General features: G+C 49.6%; 1 protein-coding gene across 2 annotated transcripts in view; it reads right to left on the bottom strand.

Annotated features, from left to right (window-relative positions):
- peli1b (pellino E3 ubiquitin protein ligase 1b) overlaps positions 1-15,576 on the bottom strand; it is a 46,937-nt gene extending 31,361 nt beyond the window's left edge. Inside the window, exons 1-2 of one of the 2 annotated variants that reach the window (XM_071394504.1) lie at positions 14,810-15,576; positions 8,328-8,502 (exon numbers count right to left, since the gene is read on the bottom strand). The gene's annotated coding sequence lies outside the window, so the exon portion shown is untranslated. The remainder of the gene's footprint in view (positions 1-8,327; positions 8,503-14,809) is intronic. The other variant, XM_071394503.1, reaches the window with a different exon arrangement.
- Positions 15,577-15,779: the final 203 nt, after the last annotated feature.

Below are 15,779 nucleotides of genomic sequence, written 5' to 3'. Positions count from 1 at the left end.
TACGCCCTGCGTCCGGTCCGGACTCCTGCGTGTGTTGGTTGTTGCTTACTCCCTGCGTCCGGTCCGGACTCCTGCGTGTGTTGGTTGTTGCTTACTCCCTGCGTCCGGTCTGGACTCCTGCGTGTGTTGGTTGTTGCTTACTCCCTGCGTCCGGTCTGGACTCCTGAGTGTGTTGGTTGTTGCTTACGCCCTGCGTCCGGTCCGGACTCCTGCGTGTGTTGGTTGTTGCTTACTCCCTGCGTCCGGTCTGGACTCCTGCGTGTGTTGGTTGTTGCTTACTCCCTGCGTCCGGTCTGGACTCCTGAGTGTGTTGGTTGTTGCTTACTCCCTGCGTCCGGTCCGGACTCCTGCGTGTGTTGGTTGTTGCTTACTCCCTGCGTCCGGTCTGGACTCCTGAGTGTGTTGGTTGTTGCTTACTCCCTGCGTCCGGTCTGGACTCCTGAGTGTGTTGGTTGTTGCTTACTCCCTGCGTCCGGTCTGGACTCCTGAGTGTGTTGGTTGTTGCTTACTCCCTGCGTCCGGTCTGGACTCCTGAGTGTGTTGGTTGTTGCTTACTCCCTGCGTCCGGTCTGGACTCCTGAGTGTGTTGGTTGTTGCTTACTCCCTGCGTCCGGTCTGGACTCCTGCGTGTGTTGGTTGTTGCTTACGCCCTGCGTCCGGTCCGGACTCCTGAATATGTTGGTTGTTGCTTACTCCCTGCGTCCGGTCTGGACTCCTGAGTGTGTTGGTTGTTGCTTACGCCCTGCGTCCGGTCCGGACTCCTGAATATGTTGGTTGTTGCTTACTCCCTGCGTCCGGTCTGGACTCCTGTGTTGGTTGCATGGAGGGATCAGAGGAGGAGGATTGGTTTGCACACGCTGAAGATTACAAAGTCTGATGACCAGGTAATCAATCTGAGGGGACGCTCGGGAAAGGAGATCGACACTAACGATACCTCGCACAGTCTCTCTTTCCCTCCCTCTCACAGACTCCCCGTCTTTGTCTCCCTCCCTCAGTCTTCCTGTGTAACCCATCTAATCGATGAGCAGGGATGTGTAAAATATCAAAAGAGAGGGAAGGAGAAGAAAGAGAGGAGGAATCATATCTCAGTCACCTGGGATTTGGGAGGGACATCGTGTTCCAGACAGGGACACGGGATTGGTGTAGGCTACCTGGGATTTGGGAGGGAAATCGTGTTCCAGACAGGGAGAGGGATGTGTGTAGATGACCAGTGATGTTCCATACGGATGATAAACAATGTTTTTACTCTGGACTGGGATGGGGTTCTGGAGCACTGGTCTGGGGCCTGGCTGGGAGAGCAGGAAGGCCGTCTGTATTATGAAACTAACCTGTGGGTTAGGAAGGCCGTCTGACCCCCTGCATTGTGGCGGCAGGTAGACTAGTGGTTAGAGCATTGGGCCAGTAACCGAAAGGTTGCTAGATCGAATCCCCGAGGTGACAAGGTAAAAATCTGTCGTTCTGCCCCTGAACAAGGAAGTTAACCCACTGTTCCCCGGAAGACCGTCATTGTAAATAAGAATTGCAAATTTGTTCTTGCCTAGTTAAATAAAGGTTAAATAAAATAATGGTTGAGAGCTGAGGGTTGTGTGTGTGTCTGGGATTTGGCTGGCTGTTTGTGGAACACTTCAACACAACTTTCTTACTGTACACATGCGCCATCCACAGATAGGCTTAGTCTATTATAAATCCACTGATAACTTTATGATGGGGAAATTCACTAGCGGATGATCCTACCAGTGCTTGTTTAGGTTTAAAACTGCATTGTTGGTTAAGGCCTGCTGTATTCCGGGCATGTAACAAATACAATTTGACTTGAGGTCTAGATGTTTGTCCGTCTTTCTAAAACCCTCCTCTACAGGCTGACGTTGGGGACGTTAAACCCTCCTCTACAGGCTGACGTTGGGGACGTTAAACCCTCCTCTACAGGCTGACGTTGGGGACGTTAAACCCTCCTCTACAGGCTGACGTTGGGGCCGTTAAACCCTCCTCTACAGGCTGACGGTCGGGACGTTAAACCCTCCTCTACAGGCTGACGTTGGGGCCGTTAAACCCTCCTCTACAGGCTGACGTTGGGGACGTTAAACCCTCCTCTACAGGCTGACGTTGGGGACGTTAAACCCTCCTCTACAGGCTGACGTTGGGGACGTTAAACCCTCCTCTACAGGCTGACGTTGGGGCCGTTAAACCCTCCTCTACAGGCTGACGGTCGGGACGTTAAACCCTCCTCTACAGGCTGACGTTGGGGCCGTTAAACCCTCCTCTACAGGCTGACGTTGGGGCCGTTAAACCCTCCTCTACAGGCTGACGGTCGGGACGTTAAACCCTCCTCTACAGGCTGACGTTCGGGACGTTAAACCCTCCTCTACAGGCTGACGTTCAGGATGTAAAAGATTAAAAGACTGGTGAGAGGGGGGATGATAATAGGGTGAGGTACTGTTTTTGGAGAGGACTGCCTGTGAGCGCTTGATGTGTTCGTGAGCGTGTGTATTCTGTGTGCGTATGTGGATGCGTGTTGCTGGGGAACATAGGGAGGCAGCTCAAAGCCTTTTTCCTTCTGCCGGTTAGCTAACCAGGGGAAGCCAACTGAGGGAGTGAATCAAACTGGTGAAAAACGGAGAAACCTGAAAGTACTGCATGTCAGGATGCCATGATGCCATCAGGGTCAGGTGATTAGATATCTGTTGACAAAAAAGTAACTGTCCAGTCAAAATCTCACGTTTAAAAGTTTATATTCTGTTAACTCATACCAAAATAATGTTGTTGACTCATTCTATACTCAGGTGGCCAAAGCATAAATTGGAGAAAACAACCAAACACATAACAAAACCCACTTCACAAATTGTATCTCAAACAGACCGTAAAAAAAAATGCTTGCTACTTCCTCAGAAGTATGGCCAATCAGCAGTCTACTCGCATGAATATTTTTAATGACCGGTATACGCCGACACCAGTGTGTTGTTGGGGTACACCCAACCCATGCCAACTAGGGACCTCAAGATACCATATTATCATCATAATTAGGTGTCGATACAATTCGATTGCAATTTGTTGTTGAAACATATTGCTCACTATATGAGTGCTGCAGATAGATGAGAGAGAGCATGAGGAAACACCTTTTGATCAATCAGGGAAATAGTGCTGAAAACATGTTGGCTGACTATTTAAAAAGAAGATGGACAACAGGCTATAGATAACTTTCCAGAACACGACACACAACACACAGACGCACGCGGCTGTAAGAAAGCCATCGCACTCTGCACCCATTCAACACAGAAATAATAAAAACATATATCTCAGGCTAAACAAAATAACTTACGCTTACAATGAAGTTTTGATTCTTGCTTGAACAGTCACTAAGATTATATTCGGTTGTGATCTTTGCAAAATAACTGTTTTGGATGCAGCAGTTGTTAGCTAGAATGCTAACGCTCATTGATATAGGCTGTAGCAAAAGCTAGCCAAAGAGCCATTTTACTGGTTGAAGTGATTTTTTTGAGTTTGGTGAGTATGTGTGTGTCTGTCTGTCTGTGTGATGTCCCCCTGAGTATCCGAAACAAGAAGAAAGCGCCCTTTAATGAGACAGGAAGTTAGATCGCCTCAGATCAAACACTTGCGCATACAAACCAGCCTAACTGTCAGAAGACCGGAGTACAAACCTCACAAGAACACTCAATACATTTTATGTTCTAATCTTTTTGTTCCATCGCCTAGCCTACGTGTAGACCTATGTAATAGACACTGGTATGGTGCTGAAGACAGCATAGTAAATATTAGGTGAAAAAGTGGCAAATTGTTCCTTTTAACCAACACAGACTATGGAATCTACCAGTGGGCACCCAGTGAGTACAAAGGATGAGATGCATTGTAGTGGGCGAGTGTAGATGGTTCGCCTCCAGACATGGGAACATGCAGTTCATTGTAGTGGGCGAGTGTAGATGGTTCGCCTCCAGACATGGGAACATGCAGTTCATTGTAGTGGGCGAGTCTAGATGGTTCGCCTCCAGACATGGGAACATGCAGTTCAGTGTAGATGGTTCGCCTCCAGACATGGGAACATGCAGTTCATTGTAGATGGTTTCCTCCAGACATGGGAACATGTAGTTCAGTGTAGATGGTTCGTCCTCCAGACATGGGAACATGCAGTTCATTGTAGATGGTTCGCCTCCAGACATGGGAACATGTAGTTCATTGTAGATGGTTTCCTCCAGACATGGGAACATGCAGTTCATTGTAGATGGTTTCCTCCAGACATGGGAACATGCAGTTCATTGTAGATGGTTTCCTCCAGACATGGGAACATGTAGTTCAGTGTAGATGGTTCGTCCTCCAGACATGGGAACATGCAGTTCATTGTAGTGGGCGAGTGTAGATGGTTCGCCTCCAGACATGGGAACATGCAGTTCATTGTAGTGGGCGAGTGTAGATGGTTCGCCTCCAGACATGGGAACATGCAGTTCATTGTAGATGGTTTCCTCCAGACATGGGAACATGCAGCGATGTGATTTTCCTCTGGCTGATGTAACGCGGCGGTTTGTCTGATACTGCTGATGCTGATATCCTGGCCTCTCTTCAAACAGAGATGTTAATCTCAACAACACAAACCTAATAAAAAGGTTAAACATCAGTAGACGTGTCCAACTCAACTCAGAAAATTCTCCCACGCAGCCACCAACTTGTCTAACGGAAATGTATCAGAATAGTTCCATTGTACCAAGCATCTGACCTAAAAAAATGGTTTCCAGAATGTAGGTGAATGTATGAAAGTTGAATAACGCTTTCACAATTCCATAACTTTTCACAATTTCAAACATTTCTCAGACTTTCAATTAATCTCCGTGTCTGTCTGTGTGATTGCCAGAGTCTTCCTCATTCTCAGATCTATGATCTACCAATGTAGTGCTGGTTGTTGTTGTGTTTGAGATAAATCCCATCTATATATCATCTTTCTGAGCAGGTTGAAATCCTTCTCCTCAGTATTAAAATTAGCTTGGTTAAATAAACCATGTTTCAGCTGGAAAGGACACGGGACCCGCTTGCCAAGAGAATCTGGGACCAAATCGGTGCCATTCCCACGACAACTGGGTCATCCGTGGCAGCTGAGGTCCTGGATGACTGGACGTTTGCCCATTGGGGGAAATGGACTGACTGACCACAGTAAGTAAGCTTGATGTTCAAGTACACCCCCTGGACAGGACACTAGTCTATCACCTCAGTACACCCCCTGGACAGGACACTAGTATATCACCTCAGTACACCCCCTGGACAGGACACTAGTATATCACCTCAGTACACCCCCTGGACAGGACACTAGTCCATCACCTCAGTACACCCCCTGGACAGGACACTAGTATATCACCTCAGTACACCCCCTGAACAGGACACTAGTCCATCACCTCAGTACACCCCCTGGACAGGACACTAGTCCATCTCCTCAGTACACCCCCTGGACAGGACACTAGTCCATCTCCTCAGTACACCCCCTGGACAGGACATTAGTCTATCACCTCAGTATACCCCCTGGACAGGACACTAGTCCATCTCCTCAGTACACCCCCTGGACAGGACACTAGTCCATCTCCTCAGTATACCCCCTGGACAGGACACTAGTCCATCACCTCAGTACACCCCCTGGACAGGACACTAGTCCATCTCCTCAGTACACCCCCTGGACAGGACACTAGTCCATCTCCTCAGTACACCCCCTGGACAGGACACTAGTCCATCTCCTCAGTACACCCCCTGGACAGGACACTAGTCTATCTCCTCAGTACACCCCCTGGACAGGACACTAGTCTATCTCCTCAGTACACCCCCTGGACAGGACACTAGTCCATCTCCTCAGTACACCCCCTGGACAGGACACTAGTCCATCTCCTCAGTATACCCCCTGGACAGGACACTAGTCCATCACCTCAGTACACCCCCTGGACAGGACACTAGTCCATCTCCTCAGTACACCCCCTGGACAGGACACTAGTCCATCTCCTCAGTACACCCCCTGGACAGGACACTAGTCCATCTCCTCAGTACACCCCCTGGACAGGACACTAGTCTATCTCCTCAGTACACCCCCTGGACAGGACACTAGTCCATCTCCTCAGTACACCCCCTGGACAGGACACTAGTCCATCTCCTCAGTCAGAAGGGAATAAGAAGGAAATCCGGAATCAGAAGGGAATAAGAAGGAAATCCGGAATCAGAAGGGAATAAGAAGGAAATCCGGAATCAGAAGGGAATAAGAAGGAAATCCGGAATCAGAAGGGAATAAGAAGGAAATCCGGAATCAGAAGGGAATAAGAAGGAAATCCGGAATCAGAAGGGAATAAGAAGGAAATCCGGAATCAGAAGGGAATAAGAAGGAAATCCGGAATCAGAAGGGAATAAGAAGGAAATCCGGAATCAGAAGGGAATAAGAAGGAAATCCGGAATCGGGATATCGGGAAAACCAGGGAATTTATTGAACGTTCCCAGAATCCTATTTAAAACAATAGCCTATAAGACTAACAGAAGAAAGACTTCCAATAGTGGACATGTTTCTTTGGACTGCTCAAATTTAGGCTACAAAGGCAGAGGTTGTCTTAATATTAGACAGTGTATTCCATTAAATGGAGAAGTGGGCTGTAGCCTGCCTGAACTCGTATTCAAAGCATTGTTTCTATCCACTCAGCCCAGTCACATGCTGTAATGGACCTGAAACGCATGAAAACTACACAACGTAGTGTAGGTCAATGTAATTAGGTACAGAGCCCCCCCCCCCCCCATCTTCAAAGGCCATCTGGCACCGATTATACAGCCCCACCCTACCACCACCCTGTGTGTGTGTGCACAGGCGTGGCCGCATTAACAGTAAATGATTGTCACTAGGTAGGTAATCCCCATCAAACACACCCAGGGGAGGGGGGGGAAGAGAGAGAGAGAGAGAGAGAGAGAGAGAGAGAGAGAGAGAGAGAGAGAGGGGAGAGAGAGAGAGAGAGAGAGAGAGAGAGAGAGAGAGAGAGAGAGAGAGAGAGAGAGAGAGAGAGAGAGAGAGAGAGAGAGAGAGAGAGAGAGAGAGAGAGAGAGAGAGAGAGAGAGAGAGAGAGAGAGAGAGAGAGAGAGAGAGAGAGAGAGAGAGAGAGAGAGAGAGAGAGAGAGAGAGAGAGAGAGAGAGAGAGAGAGAGAGAGAGAGAGAGAGAGAGAGAGAGAGAGAGAGAGAGAGAGAGAGAGAGAGAGAGAGAGAGAGAGAGAGAGAGAGAGAGAGAGAGAGAGAGAGAGAGAGAGAGAGAGAGAGAGAGAGAGAGAGAGAGAGAGAGAGAGAGAGAGAGAGAGAGAGAGAGAGAGAGAGAGAGAGAGAGAGAGAGAGAGAGAGAGAGAGAGAGAGAGAGAGAGAGAGAGAGAGAGAGAGAGAGAGAGAGAGAGAGAGAGAGAGAGAGAGAGAGAGAGAGAGAGAGAGAGAGAGAGAGAGAGAGAGAGAGAGGTGTACTGGCTCCAGTAGGAAGTACTGGGATGTAGGCTACTGGTGACAGATGGAGAGACTGGGAGATGGAGAGGAGGGGAGGCGTTCAAGTTACAGGCTCATCAATAATTCACTGAGTTGAACACAGACCGACAGCGGACAGACAACAAACAGCACACACACACACACACATTGCATGCACTCAAAACCACATGGCCACTCACTCTGTCTAGGTACTACTTCCTGCCAGTAGAGAACACACTGTGTGACCTTCCCAGAAATCAACCACCCATTCCAGTGACCAGCAGCTTGGGGAAAGTGTGGCTCACTTGACTCACTCTGCACAGGAAGATAGCAGGGAGGGGGGCTGACCTGATAGGGGCAGACTGATCGTAAATCTGTGCCTAAAGCACAGCCTGTACTGGCAGCAGCAGCGCCTGAGAGAGGGGGGAGAGACTGGGGGATATGGGGAGGAGAGAACTACTACCAGCCCTCCTCTCTAACCCTAACTACTACTACCAGCCCTCCTCTCTAACCCTTACTACCAGCCCTCCTCTCTAACCCTAACTACTACTACCAGCCCTCCTCTCTAACCCTAACTACTACTACCAGCCCTCCTCTCTAACCCTAACTACTCCTACCAGCACTCCTCTCTAACACTAACTACTACAACCACCAATCAGCTCTTTGTTTTTCACTTTCCAAATCTGAGGGGTGAAAGTCAAAGACAACATCATAAATGTTGTGTTCACAATACAAACTACTTAATAAGGCTAACCTTATTGGAGTTGAGTGAAGTTGCTCCTAAATGCTGATTTTGGGACAGTTTAGCATCCCCTCCTAATGGTTTTAGTTAGCATTGGCAGAGTGAAAGCTGATCCTAAATCTGTACCTTGGGCTCCGGAGTGGCGCAGCGGTCTAAGACACTGCATCTCAGTGTTAGAGGCATCACTAGACACACCCTGGTTTGAATCCAGGCTGTATCAAAACCGGCCGTGATTGGGAGTCCCATAGGGCGGCGCATAACTTGCCCAGCGTCGTCCGGATTTGGCCGGTGTAGGCCGTCACTGTAAATAAGAATATGTTCTTAACTGACTTGCCTAGTTAAATAAAGGTTAAAACATATAAAAACCCAGGGGGAACTTCACCTCAGAGCAGCATTTGTAAAGTTGTGAACTGCTAGACTAAAAGGTAGAGCTTCACAACACAAACCACAAACACACTTAGTCCTTTTTCCCGTTAAATGTTTCTCCAGTCAGATGCAGAAGCAAACTGCCACAGTGTCCAGATTTAACATTTTCTTTCAGCTCAGGTGTTTGTAGGCATGTCCTTCCATGACTGTATGAATGACCTAATGTGCGTAAATAAGAAAGAGAGGGATGGAGAAGTAGGGAAAGAGGGAAGCAGAGAGGGTGAGGGAGAGAGACTGTTTGGAATATACCTAAAGAATTAGAAGGGAAGAAGTAGAGAAAGAAAGAGACCGAGAGAGAGACAGAGAGAGAGATAGAGAGAGAGACAGAGAGAGAGACGCAAGGTGTAGAGACTGAGAAAGAGAGACCAACAGTCAAATCTGCTTCAGCACTTTGGAAAAACGTCTGATGATATTTTACCAGGCCATTGTCTTTCTTACCCCACGAACAGAAATGACAGTAAAAACATACCCACTGTCTGACCCACTTTCCATGACAAACCCTGGTAATCCTCCATCTCACACGCACAAACCCAGCACACTGAATGGAGTGAATAAGCTGAACTGGAGAGTAGTGTGCCAAGCTTCACATACACTGCAGAGTGGAGCCTACAGCCCAGCCTAAGCTGCTCAGATGTCCCGAGCCTCATACACGCACAGCTACGACCTGGGGAACTTACCCAGGCATGTCATTCAGAGTACAGACTCAGAAGCTTACAGTATGCACAAACGTAAGCAAAAAACACACACCTACACACCCACAGCTACGACCTGGGGAACTTACCCAGGCATGTCATTCAGAGTACAGACTCAGAAGCTTACAGTATGCACAAACGTAAGCAAAAAACACACACCTACACACCCACAGCTACGACCTGGGGAACTTACCCAGGCATGTCATTCAGAGTACAGACTCAGAAGCTTACAGTATGCACAAACGTAAGCAAAAAACACACACCTACACACCCACAGCTACGACCTGGGGAACTTACCCAGGCATTCCATCCAGAGTACAGGCACATACAGTGTGTACACACACAGGCCTAAACACACAGGCCTAAACACACAGGCCTAAACACACAGGCCTAAACACACAGGCCAAAACACACAGGCCTAAACACACAGGCCTAAACACACTGGCCTAAACACACAGGCCAAAACACACAGGCCTACAGTGTGCACACACACAGGCCAAAACACACAGGCCAAAACACACAGGCCTACAGTGTGCACACACACAGGCCAAAACACACAGGCCAAAACACACAGGCCAAAACACACAGGCCAAAACACACAGGCCTACAGTGTGCACACACACAGGCCAAAACACACAGGCCAAAACACACAGGCCTACAGTGTGCACACACACAGGCCAAAACACACAGGCCTACAGTATGCACACACACAGGCCAAAACACACAGGCCTACATTGTGTACACACACAGGCCAAAACACACAGGCCTACATTGTGTACACACACAGGCCAAAACACACAGGCCTACATTGTGTACACACACAGGCCAAAACACACAGGCACACACAGGCCAAAACACACAGGCCTACATTGTGCACACACACAGGCCAAAACACACAGGCCTACAGTGTGTACACACACAGGCCTAAACACACAGGCCTAAACACACAGGCCTAAACACACAGGCCTAAACACACAGGCCTAAACACACAGGCCTAAACACACAGGCCTAAACACACAGGCCAAAACACACAGGCCAAAACACACAGGCCTACAGTGTGCACACACACAGGCCAAAACACACAGGCCAAAACACACAGGCCAAAACACACAGGCCTACAGTGTGCACACACACAGGCCAAAACACACAGGCCAAAACACACAGGCCTACAGTGTGCACACACACAGGCCAAAACACACAGGCACACACAGGCCAAAACACACAGGCCTACATTGTGCACACACACAGGCCAAAACACACAGGCCTAAAGTGTGTACACACACAGGCCTAAACACACAGGCCTAAACACACAGGCCTAAACACACAGGCCAAAACACACAGGCCTAAACACACAGGCCAAAACACACAGGCCTACAGTGTGCACACACACAGGCCAAAACACACAGGCCAAAACACACAGGCCAAAACACACAGGCCTACAGTGTGCACACACACAGGTCAAAACACACAGGCCAAAACACACAGGCCTACAGTGTGCACACACACAGGCCAAAACACACAGGCCAAAACACACAGGCCAAAACACACAGGCCTACAGTGTGCACACACACAGGCCAAAACACACAGGCCAAAACACACAGGCCTACAGTGTGCACACACACAGGCCAAAACACACAGGCCTACAGTATGCACACACACAGGCCAAAACACACAGGCCTACATTGTGTACACAAACAGGCCAAAACACACAGGCCTACATTGTGTACACACACAGGCCAAAACACACAGGCCTACATTGTGTACACACACAGGCCAAAACACACAGGCCTACATTGTGTACACACACAGGCCAAAACACACAGGCCTACATTGTGCACACACACAGGCCAAAACACACAGGCCTACATTGTGTACACACACAGGCCAAAACACACAGGCCTACATTGTGTACACACACAGGCCAAAACACACAGGCCTACATTGTGTACACACACAGGCCAAAACACACAGGCCTACATTGTGTACACACACAGGCCAAAACACACAGGCCTACAGTGTGTACACACACAGGCCAAAACACACAGGCCTACATTGTGTACACACACAGGCCAAAACACACAGGCCTACATTGTGTACACACACAGGCCAAAACACACAGGCCTACAGTGTGTACACACACAGGCCAAAACACACAGGCCAAAACACACAGGCCTACAGTGTGCACACACACAGGCCAAAACACACAGGCCAAAACACACAGGCCTACAGTGTGCACACAAACACACAGTACCAAGCCTCATGACGCAACAGCTCCAGAGAACAGCACATCACGTACACACAGGATGCCTAAATTGAAAACCAGATTGATGTATATCGTACACGCTGTACAGGCGGGGGTTCCTACAGACACGCCGTATAGGCGGGGGTTCCTACAGACACGCCGTACAGGCGGGGGTTCCTACAGACACGCTGGACAGGCGGGGGTTCCTACAGACACGCTGTACAGGCGGGGGTTCCTACAGACACGCTGTACAGGCGGGGGTTCCTACAGACACGCTGTACAGGCGGGGGTTACTACAGACACGCCGGACAGGCGGGGGTTCCTACAGACACGCCGTACAGGCGGGGGTTCCTACAGACACGCCGTACAGGCGGGGGTTCCTACAGACACGCCGTACAGGCGGGGGTTCCTACAGACACGCCGTACAGGCGGGGGTTCCTACAGACACGCTGTACAGGTTGGGGTTCCTACAGACACGCCGGACAGGCGGGGGTTACTATGGATACACGGTGGACAGGCGGGGGTTCCTACATACACGCCGTACAGGCGGGGGTTCCTACAGACACGCCGTACAGGCGGGGGTTCCTACAGACACGCTGGACAGGCGGGGGTTCCTACAGACACGCCGGACAGGCGGGGGTTCCTACAGACACGCCGGACAGGCGGGGGTTACTATGGATACACGGTGGACAGGCGGGGGTTCCTACAGACACGCTGTACAGGCGGGGGTTCCTACAGACACGCTGTACAGGCGGGGGTTCCTACATACACGCTGTACAGGCGGGGGTTCCTACAGACACGCTGTACAGGCGGGGGTTCCTACAGACACGCCGTACAGGCGGGGGTTCCTACAGACACGCCGGACAGGCGGGGCTTCCTACAGACACGCTGGACAGGCGGGGCTTCCTACAGACACGCTGGACAGGCGGGGGTTCCTACAGACACGCTGTACAGACGGGGGTTACTACAGACACGCCGTACAGGCAGGGGTTCCTACAGACACGCTGTACAGGCGGGGGTTCCTACAGACACGCTGTACCGGCGGGGGTTCCTACAGACACGCTGTACAGGCGGGGGTTCCTACAGACACGCCGGACAGGCGGGGGTTACTATGGATACACGGTGGACAGGCGGGGGTTCCTACAGACACGCTGTACAGGCGGGGGTTCCTACAGACACGCTGTACAGGCGGGGGTTCCTATAGACACGCCGGACAGGCGGGGGTTATTATGGAGACACGGTGGACAGGCGGGGGTTACTATGGATACACGGTGGACAGGCGGGGGTTACTATGGAGACACGGTGGACAGGCGGGGGTTACTATGGATACACGGTGGACAGGCGGGGGTTACTATGGATACACGGTGGACAGGCGGGGGTTACTATGGATACATGCTGGACAGGCGGGGGTTACTATGGATACACGGTGGACAGGCGGGGTTACTATGGATACACGGCGGACAGGCGGGGGTTACTATGGATACATGCTGGACAGGCGGGGGTTACTATGGATGCGCGCTGGACAGGCGGGGGTTACTATGGATACGCGCTGGACAGGCGGGGGTTACTATGGATACGCGCTGGACAGGCGGGGGTTACTATGGATACACGCTGGACAGGCGGGGGTTACTATGGATACACGGTGGACAGGCGGGGGTTACTATGGATACACGCTGGACAGGCGGGGGTTACTATGGATACACGGTGGCCAGACGGGGGTTACTATGGATACACGGTGGCCAGACGGGGGTTACTATGGATACACGGTGGACAGGCGGGGGTTACTATGGATACACGGTGGACAGGCGGGGGTTACTATGGATACACGCTGGACAGGCGGGGGTTACTATGGATACACGGTGCTGTTTCATCTCCATTCCTGTCTGATCCCATCAGGACTTAATTCCGGTTTCCTGACTGAAACTGAGACGCACTGTGTCTGTGTGTGCGTTACACAGCTAAAACTGTTGCACATGTAAGCCGATACCTGCATCAGGCAGTCATTTTCTGACTGACCACAAGCTGTGTTTTATCTGAAGACCTGATTTAGAGACAGATTCAATAGAGGCCCTCTGGAGTGGGACAGACACCCCCCTCAGACCCTCTGGAGTGGGACAGACACCCCCCCTCAGACCCTCTGGAGTGGGACAGACCACCCCCCCCCACTCAGACCCTCTGGAGTGGGACAGACCCCCCCCCCACTAAGACCCTCTGGAGTGGGACAGACCCCCCCCCCCCCCTCAGACCCTCTGGAGTGGGACAGACCCCCTCAGACCCTAGTGGGGACATTTCCCACATCCCCAGAAGGACAAATGCTATTTTAAGTTTAGGGGTTAGGTTTAGTGTTTTGGTTACAATTAGGGCTAAGTTCAGGAGTCAGGTTAAGGCTGGGTACCCACAAGGATAGTAAAACATATGGTGGTGTGTGTGTGTGTGTGTGTGTGTGTGTGTGTGTGTGTGTGTGTGTACATCCTCAAGTTTAAAAACAAAAAATATTCTGACCAAAAATCAGTTTGTAAACAACAACCTTTGGCAATGCAATGATGACAACGTTTGTAGCTAAACAATAGCTGAGTGGCAAGTCAAATCACAATTCGAGCTATTGATCCGCAATAAAATAAGAGATAAGATAATTGGAAAGGGGGAACCGAATGATTGATACGACAACGGGACATGGATGTCAAAAAGGCTGATCCAAGTCATCGCCAGACCGGACCAACAAAGGCAGAAGCAGGGCTAGCCAGCAGATCAGATGCTTGAACAAGGGAATGATATCCCATTCCAACTTGACATGCAAAACCTAGTTTGTTAGCTAGTAACGTTAGCTCAGTTGGTAGACAAAGCCGGAATAGTGCGTTCGATTCCCGGGAACACCATGCGTAAAAATGTATGGATTTATGACTAAATAGCTTTGGATAAAATATTATTATATATTACAATGACCCAAAAAGAAATAGTTATGACTAACGTTAAGAGAAGATTTGGTTATAGCCTAAATGATGACCATTATGAGTTAGTTAGCTAGGTTTTTGAGAGGAATAACTAGCTACTGTAACGTTAACGTTACCTGGCACATCTCTCCACCAGCAAACAAGCAATCATATTAGCTAGTTATCCTACTGTCCTTATGTTAGCTAGCTAGCGGGTTCACAAAGGAAAACAGGAGATTGTCAACTGATTGGCAAGCTAATATGGTTAGTTATATTGTGTAAATGAGAGGAAGGTTAGCCTTAGCTAGTTCTACTTACAGCGGAGTCGATGAGGTGGTTCCCGTCGATTCTCTCCTCCCGAGCCACACCGCTCAGTGAGCAAGTGACAACAACAATCTACCACCAGCCGCTTCAGCCCAACTTCGTTCAGCTAGCTTGTTTACTAGCTAACAAAGGCAATTTGTCAACAAATCTCTCAATGTTTGATACAAAAAAACAGTCAGAATGGCCAATCATACGACGTTTTCGTGTTAGCTTTCTTCCTGTACAAAGTTACATTCCCAAAATGTATTTAAGAAATGCTTCGCTCTCCGTGCCGACAGCAGAGTACTATGTTGGAGGTATGTTGAACATAAACAGGGACCTCTCGTTTTGAATTGTAGCGTACTCCGATCCGAGAAAAACCTGCCGCGTATGATGCGAAAGGCATTGTGGATATCGTAGTTGAGCTCTCGACCTAACGAGGCACCGCAGAGTATCTAAATCTGTCATTGAAGCCACCATGCAAGTACTTGTTTTGAAATGTGAAGTGCAAGTTGTTTATATATTATGCATTAATGTGGTAGCCTACAGCTAATGTAATGAAACTGAGTAAAACCACGCAGTCCGTCAAAGAAGAAGACAGAGCATGCACCCTCTTAGGCCTATCTGAGATACCTACTGCAGCCCTCAAGTCCCCAAAGCACACACATCCCTGCATCGCTCCTCTTGTCAGCTCTCTAGCGACTGGAACGAGTTGGAAAAAACACTGGACAGTTGTATCTCTTCATTCAAAGACTCAATCATTCACACTCTTAGTGACAGTTGGACTGCTTCACGTGATGCATCGTTGTCTCTACCTTCTTGCCCTTTGTGCTGTTGTCTGTTCCCAATCATGTTTGTATCATGTTTTGTGCCGCTACCACGTTGTTGTCATGTTGTGTTGCTACCATGCTGTGTTGTCATGTGTTGTTGACATGCTATGTTGTTGTCTTAGGTCTCTCTTTATGCAGTGTTGTGGTGTCTCCCT

Source organism: Salvelinus alpinus, chromosome 3 (assembly GCF_045679555.1).
Source record: "Salvelinus alpinus chromosome 3, SLU_Salpinus.1, whole genome shotgun sequence".
Classification (NCBI taxonomy): domain Eukaryota; kingdom Metazoa; phylum Chordata; class Actinopteri; order Salmoniformes; family Salmonidae; genus Salvelinus; species Salvelinus alpinus.
The sequence above is the reverse complement of the archived record's forward strand: the minus strand, read 5'-3'. Positions and strand labels throughout refer to the sequence as shown.